Here is an 8,664-nt window from a genome sequence, read left to right as displayed (position 1 = left end):
TAATCATCAGTTCCATCTCACCTTGATGATCTCAGGAAACTCCTCCTGGATCACCCTCCTCATCTCCCTCCGGCTCAAGGTGAAGTCATCCCCGTGACACAAGGCGTGCTTGTAAAAGACCCTGCTGATGTCATGGATGCTGTCCAGAAGGGAGGCCATCTTCTAGAAGGTTCTGCAGATGTAAGGTTTCAGGCAATCATTGAAAGCATTCAGGACTTTCCAGTTTACCAATAAAATAAAATACTGAGGGTTGTGGCAGTAGCTGATAATGTTTTGAAAGATGTGGATAAATGGGAGAGAAGAAATAATGTGAGAATATGCGGTCACTCAGTGAAATAGATGGCTGTCACGTTTAGAACAATCAAAAGGAAATACTTTCATACAACGCAGACAGTTGGACCTTGGTTGTCAACTCCTTGGTACTCATACTTAACGGCTCCCGAACGATCAAAACAACGGCTTGCCAAAACAAACAAGATTAACTTTAACAGGGAGAAATGTAAAGTATTGCACTTGGGCAAAAAAAACCGAGAGGCACAAATACAAGATGGGGGACACCTGGCTTGAGAGCAGTACATGTGAAAAGGATCTAGGAGTCTTGGTTGACCACAAACTTGACATGAGCCAACAGTGTGACGCGGCAGCTAAAAAAGCCAATGCAATTCTGGGCTGCATCAATAGGAGTATAGCATCTAGATCAAGGGAAGTAATAGTGCCACTGTATTCTGCTCTGGTCAGACCTCACCTGGAGTACTGTGTCCAGTTCTGGGCACCACAGTTCAAGAAGGACACTGACAAACTGGAACGTGTCCAGAGGAGGGCAACCAAAATGGTCAAAGGCCTGGAAACGATGCCTTATGAGGAACGGCTAAGGGAGCTGGGCATGTTTAGCCTGGAGAAGAGGAGGTTAAGGGGTGATATGATAGCCATGTTCAAATATATAAAAGGATGTCACATAGAGGAGGGAGAAAGGTTGTTTTCTGCTGCTCCAGAGAAGCGGACACGGAGCAATGGATCCAAACTACAAGAAAGAAGATTCCACCTAAAACATTAGGAAGAACTTCCTGACAGTAAGAGCTGTTTGACAGTGGAATTTGCTGCCAAGGAGTGTGGTGGAGTCTCCTTCTTTGGAGGTCTTTAAGCAGAGGCTTGACAACCATATGTCAGGAGTGCTCTGATGGTGTTTCCTGCTTGGCAGGGGGTTGGACTCCATGGCCCTTGTGGTCTATGCCAACTCTAGGATTCTATGATTCTATGATCAAAACCCGGAAGTGGGTGAGTAATTTGAATGTTTTTTGGGAAGCTGAACCTTCTGCAACCGGAAGCCAATCGGAAGCCACGCTTTGCTTTCCAAACATTTCGGAAGTCAAACGGACTTCCAGAATGCATTCTGTTCAAAAACCAAGGTACAACTGTATTTAATTTAGAGACGTTAATCAATGAAAGCCTTGATGTCACCTCGTCTGGGCTACTTGTAACACTTCGTAAAGCACGTGACATTGCTTGTTGTTAATTGTGCCCAGCATTTAATATTCAGAGGCAGGCGGCCTTGGTTGATGAAAATGCTCTGTTTGGCTATCATGACTAACAGTCATCCTCCAGTTCCATTAATCTGTTTTAAATCCTTCTAAGCCATTGTAACATTTTCTGAATTCCAAATGTTCATTCCAAGTCATGAACCTCCTCCTAGGTAAAGGTAAAGGGACTCCTGACCGTTAGGTCCAGTCGCGAACAACTCTGGGGTTTGTGGCGCTCATCTTGCTTTATTGGCCAAGGGAGCTGGCGTACAGCTTCCAGGTCATGTGGCCAGCAGGACTAAGCCACTTCGGGCGAACCAGAGCAGCGCACGGAAACGCCGTTTACCTTCCCACCGGAGCGGTACCTATTTATCTACTTGCACTTTGACGTGCTTTCGAACTGCTAGGTTGGCAGGAGCTGGGACTGAGCAACGGGAGCTCACCCCGTCGCAGGTCTCATCAGCAAGTCCTAGGCTCTGTGGTTTAACCCACAGCGCCACGCGCATCCCGAACCTCCTCCTAGTAAGCTTTAAATGGTATGATCACTGCATACCATTCATAACTTCATAAATCACTGCAATATTTCCCCATGTGAATTTATTTCCCCTTCCAACTTTCAGCTTCTTCCGTTCTTCATGGAAAATGAGATCCCTCCGCCTGATCATCTTCCCTTTCCTTTCTTCAACTTTGATAACATCCGTCCTGCCCTCCAACCACCCAAAACAAGGCTCCTTCTAGACTTATCCCCAATCACCTCCTGGAATGCCCCTATCCCCATCCTACGAGTTATAAAACACCATAAGATACCAACTCACCTAAGTCAGAAACGGCAACTGCTTGCTGGATTTGGAGAAGCAGGGTGGAGAATACTCTGGCACTCTCCCTTTTTATACGGTTCTTAATTGTACCTGTGGAAGGCAACACCCTCCTTTGACGATGGTTTGATTCATCTCTAGCCCAGCTCAGCCCCGTTATGCCGTTGCCTCCTCCAAATGGGTTGTTTAACTCATTTCCTGGGCCTTTACCTTAGTGTTTTCCCCTCCCTCTCCTATCCTGAATTAGTATCTTTTGCTACATGACAACTCTAGCAGCCTACAGAATCACACCTTCCTTGGTTAGTTACTGGTCTCAGAGTAGCTGTATCTGCAGAGATAAGAAAAGGCAATGGCTATTTTGTTTCATTCATTTATTAAATTTGTTAGTTGCCTGTCACCCAAGGGCCTCCAAGCTGCTTCTAGAATCATAGCTGAAAGGGACTCGGAGGGTCATCTAGTCCAACCCCTGGCAAAGCAGGAATCACAGCATTTACTTACATTTGTGTGTGTGTGTGTGTACTGTGTATATGGGTGGCGCTGTGGGTTAAACTACAGAGCCTAGGACTTGCTGATCAGAAGGTCGGCGGTTCGAATCCCTGCGACGGGGTGAGCTCCCGTTCGAGCTCCTGCCAACCTAGCAGTTGGAAAGCATGTCAACGTGCAAGTAGATAAATAGGTACCGCTCTGGCGGGAAGGTAAACGGCATTTCCATGTGCTGCTCTGATTCACCAGAAGCGGCTTAGTCATGCTGGCCACATGACCCGGAAGCTGTACGCCGGCTCCCTCGGCCAATCAAATGAGATGAGCACCGCAACCCCAGAGTCATCCGAGACTGGACTTAACGGTCTAGTCTAAATGTTAGGAATAACTTCCTGATGGTAAGAGCTGATTGACATAGGAACAGACTTCCTTAGAAGGAAGGGAACTGTGCTGCGCTGGAGGTTTTAAAGCAGAGGTTTGGTGGCCATCTATCAGGGATTCTTCAGCTGTGACTCCTGCCTTGCAGGAGGGTTGGACTAGATGCCCCTCAGGGTCCCTTAAAGTAAAGGTAAAGGTACCCCTGCCCATATGGGCCAGTCTTGACAGACTCTAGGGTTGTGTGCTTAAGAGGCCGGGGGCCAGCGCTGTCCAGAGACACTTCCGGGTCACGTGGCCAGCGTGACAAAGCTGCATCTGGCGAGCCAGAGCCGCACACGGAAACGCCGTTTACCTTCCCTCCAGTAAGCGGTCCCTATTTATCTACTTGCACCCGGGGGTGCTTTCGAACTGCTAGGTTGGCAGGCGCTGGGACCGAGCAACGGGAGCGCACCCCGCCGCGGGGATTCGAACCGCCAACCTTTCGATCGGCAAGCCCTAGGCGCTGAGGCTTTTACCCACAGCGCCACCCGCATCCCTTCCAGCTCTACAATTCTATGATACTCTAAGCATCTTATCATACAGGAGCAGGGAAGCTTTTTTAGTCCATACCCTTCCGGGGGCCACATGTCGACAGCAGGCAGGACCCAAAGCCAATGTCCACTTAGACCATTTCATTCACATAATTGTGCATTTAGTCAGTGTTTTTTTCGGGGGGGCGCAGGGGGGCACCCCTAAACATTTTGTGGATCTTTGTACTTTTGTCCATTTACTGTATCTTTCCCCCGATTTGAACTATAAAATGGTGGTTTTCTTGAGTCAAAATGAGAGTACAGTGGTACCTCGGGTTAAGTACTTAATTCGTTCCGGAGGTCCGTTCTTAACCTGAAACTGTTCTTAACCTGAAGCACCACTTTAGCTAATGGGGCCTCCTGCTGCTGCCAAACTGCCAGAGCACGATTTCTGTTCTCATCCTGAAGCAAAGTTCTTAACCTGAGGTACTATTTCTGGGTTATCGGAGTCTGTAACCTGAAGCGTATGTAACCTGAAACGTATGTAACCTGAGGTACCACTGTACCCCTAAACATTTTTAAAGAAAAAAAGCACTGCATTTAGTTGTATTTCAATAACCTTTTGTACATTTGCTACACATAAGAATAATACGAATGGTTCAGTTCTACTTCCTGAAGAAAAGAGAGACCTAAGTTAGTCACATCCATTAATTTTCTTGGATCTGCTCTGAGTATGACTAACTTTGGAAACAACAAAATAATAATGGGAAGAGTGGCTCTTTTTGTTCCGTTTTGCACTGCAATGTTCCAGTTTGTGAGAAGAGGACGATCCAAACTGAATGACCAGCTCGCTTAAGAGGTCATTATCCAAAGGGTAAACGGTGTAATTAGTCCCAACTTGGAGATAAGAGTCTAGCGCCGGTGTCTACAGCACAGTCTTACTCATGTCCTTTTTGCAAGCAAGAAAGAATTAGAGGGAGGAGGAATGTGGAAATTCATTTTGTAAATGAGGCTTAGCATGAGTGAGGATTTAGCAACCATGCAATTTAATTCATGCTTTTTTCAAACACAGCCAACCATTTACTCACAGAAAGCAGGGCTTATCTAAGCCTCCTTGACCCCTGCTTCTTCATCCTTTATTTCCCAGAAAGTGGAAGAGGTAACAAGGGGTTCATCTGTCTTGGAACTGGTCCTCACCAACAGGGAGCAACTGATTACCAAAGTGGAAGTAATGGGAACCTTGGGAGAAAGTGATCATGTCCTCCTGGGTTTCACGATACAGAGGCAAGGGAAAATTGAGTGTATTCAGACATGCACTCTGGACTTTAAGAATTAGACTGATTTCAGAAAGCTGAAAGAACTACTGGGTGAGATCCCATGGTTAGAAATACCCAAAGAGAAGGAAGTCCAAGATGGACGGGAGTTTCTTAGAGGTGAAATATTGAAGGCATACATGCAGACAATTCCAACGAGGAAGAAAAGTGGGAGGCATCTAAATAAACTGGTGCGGCTGCATAAGGAGCTTACAGATGAGCTGAGATTTAAGAAGACCATGTATAATAATAAATAATAATATTTTTTTATTTCTACCCCACCCTTCCTGGTTCAGAAAACCGGGCTCAGGGCGGCTAACAACAAATTTAAAACACTTAATTGATGCAACAAAAAACCCAGCATAAAATACAGTGGTACCTCGCAAGACGAATGCCTCGCAAGACAAAAAACCCGCAAGACGAAAGGGTTTTTTGTTTTTTGAGCTGCTTCCCTATGGGCTTGCTTCGCAAGACGGAAATGTCTTGCAAGTTTGTTTCCTTTTTCTTAACACCGTTAATACAGTTGCGACTTGACTTCGAGGAGCAACTCATAGAACGCGGTGTGGTAGCCTTTTTTGAGGTTTTTTAAGACTTTGGTGATTTTTGAAGCTTTTCCAAAACTTTCCCGACACCGTGCTTCGCAAGACGAAAAAAATCGCAAGACAACAAAACTCGCGGAACGAATTAATTTCGTCTTGCGAGGCACCACTGTACAGTATAAAACGTGAATAACAATAAATTCAGAATTCAAACATCAATTTAGGGGGGAAATCCATCCAATAAACATTAAATGATCACCAGGGCTAGCTGGCTAAATTAGTCCTATTTGGGCCAGCGAGGAGACCAGGGGAGAATTAGCTGTGGGATCCCAGAGCGGGGAATCTTCATAAAAAGGGGAGGGGGAGGGAAGGAAGGGGAAGAAAAGATCTGGCTAAGTTCAAATTGAAAGCCAGGTGGAATAGCTCTTATAGGCCCTGCGGAAGGAGGTTAAATCCTGCAGGGCCCTGGTCTCATGGGGCAGAGCATTCCACCAGGTCGGAGCCATCACTGAGAAGGCCCTGGCCCTGGTGGAGGATAATCCGACTTCCCGAGACCTCTAAACTATGAATATTCATGGACCTTAAGGTCCTCTGCGGGGCAGACCAGGAGAGGCGGTCCTGTAAATACGAGGGCCCTAAGCCACAAAGTATAAGAAATGGAAGAAAGGAGAAATCACAAAGGAAGATGAGTAGCCACCACTTGCAGAGAGACGGTCTGGCAGGCCAAAGCTCAGAATGAGCTCAGGCTTGCAAGAGAGGTTAAAAGTAACAACAAAGGTATATCCAGCTATGTTCGAAGCAAGAGGAAGAACAAGCAAGTGGTACCATATTTTTCGCTCTATAAGCCGCACCAGACCACAAGACGCACCTAGTTTTTGGAGGAGGAAAACAAGAAAAAAAATATTCTGAATCTCAGAAGGCAGAACAGCAAGAGGGTTCCCTGCGCAGTGAAAGCAGCAACCCCTCTTGATGTTCTGGCTTCTGGGATAGCTGCGCAGCCTGCATTCGCCCCATAAGACGCACACACATTTCCCCTTACTTTTTAGGAGGGAAAAAGTGAGTCTTATAGAGCAAAAAATACGGTAGGTCCTCTGCGTGGGAAACACAGAGAAACGCTATTGGGTGACAGATAGAAGGCGGAACTACTCAACACCTGCTTTGTCTCTGCCTTCACCCAAAAGGAAAGAAGTGTCCAACCTGGAGATAACAGACTAAATAATGGGGGGAAAGGGAGCAGCAGTCCAAGATAGGAAAAGGGGTGGTAAGGGAACACCTGGCTAATCTAAATGAATTCAAATCTCCAGGGCCTGATGAGCTGCATCCAAGGGTACTAAAGGAGCTTGCGGATGTAATCTCAGAGCCTTTGTCTATTATCTTTGACAATTCTTGGAGAACAGGTGAGGTCCCTGCAGCCTGGAGGCAGGCAAATATTGTCTCCATCTTCAAAGGGGGGAGGGGAGGAAGGAAGACCCAGGTAACTACCAGTGAGCTTGACATCGATACCAGGGAATTTGGTCCAGCCATGATCATTAGGTCCAGTCGTGACCAACTCTGGGGTTGCGGCGCTCATCTCGCTTTACTGGCCGAGGGAGCTGGCGTCCAGCTTCTGGGTCATGTGGCCAGCGTGACTAAGCCGCTTCTGGCGAACTAGAGCAGCGCATGGAAACGCCGTTTACCTTCCTGCCGGAGCAGTACCTATTTATCTACTTGCACTTTGACGTGCTTTCGAACTGCTAGGTGGGCAGGAGCAGGGACCGAGCAATGGGAGCTCAACCCGTCGCGGGGATTCGAACTGCCGACCTTCCGATCGGCAAGCCCTAGGCTCTGTGGTTTAACCCACAGCGCCACCCGAATAATAATAATAAAAAAAATTATATCCCGCCCTCCCCAGCCGAAGCCGGACTCAGGGCGGCTAACAACAATAAAACAGTACAAAAGTACAGCATAAACAACACTCTAAAATCATTCATTATAAAATTAATTAATTCAAGCCACTGGCAACCATTGGGCCAGAGCTCCGTGAAGATTGCCGAGGGAGGGAGTCAGGCTGTGCCCTGGCCAAAGGCCTGGTGGAACAGCTCTGTCTTGCAGGCCCTGCGGAAAGATGTCAAGTCCCTCTTGCATCCCTCTTGAGTGCATAAAGGTAAAGGTAAAGGTACCCCTGCCCGTACGGGCCAGTCTTGCCAGACTCTAGGGTTGTGCGCCCATCTCACTCAAGAGGCCGGGGGCCAGCGCTGTCCGGAGACACTTCCGGGTCACGTGGCCAGCGTGATATCGCTGCTCTGGCGAGCCAGAGCTGCACATGGAAACGCCGTTTACCTTCCCGCTAGTAAGCGGTCCCTATTTATCTACTTGCACCCGGGAGTGCTTTCGAATGCTAGGTTGGCAGGCGCTGGGACCGAACAACGGGAGCAAACCCCACCGCGGGGATTCGAACTGCCGACCTTTCGATCGGCAAGCCCTAGGCGCTGAGGCTTTAACGCACAGCGCCACCCGCGTCCCCCTTGAGTGCATAGGCTAGGCTAAATTCATCTTTCTCCTCCCTTCCTGTCCTGCCTGCAATTGACACAATAGATTGCAAATGATAATACCATGTGGTGAGTCCTTTGGATAGCACCAGCGGGGAGCCAATGGGAAAGGCCACCCAAACTGGGTAAGGTTGCTTTAGATCAGGGGGCCTCAAGCTTCTTGGTGGTGGCATCTCCATCCCATAATGCCTTCCCTAAACCAACCAGGCCAATTCCTCCAGGGAAGCAGAGCCTACCCAGATCTCATCAGCCCATATTAGGATTTCATTGGCCATCTGCAGAGAAAGCATGGACCCGTTGGATCCTCTTGGGACCTGTCCAGGGTCCTGTTCTTCTCTGACTTTTGCTTTGACCGAACTTGCCTCTACTGGAAACTGCATGTCCTGAAAATGCAAAGACTAGCATTGCCACATAATTCCCCCCAACTCCAACAACTTGTAAGCCAATCCAGAAGCTCTGAGTTGGGAGAGAAACCCAATAAATATTGAAAGAAACTGGGCACATTTCCACTAAGCTGGTGGTGATTTCTTAACACTGGGAACTCTGGTAAGATAGACTGCTGGACTGGTTGAAAGACAATGTCTT

The sequence above is a fragment of the Podarcis muralis genome, chromosome 16 (genome assembly GCF_964188315.1).
Source record: "Podarcis muralis chromosome 16, rPodMur119.hap1.1, whole genome shotgun sequence".
NCBI lineage: Eukaryota > Metazoa > Chordata > Lepidosauria > Squamata > Lacertidae > Podarcis > Podarcis muralis.
The sequence above is the reverse complement of the archived record's forward strand: the minus strand, read 5'-3'. Positions refer to the sequence as shown.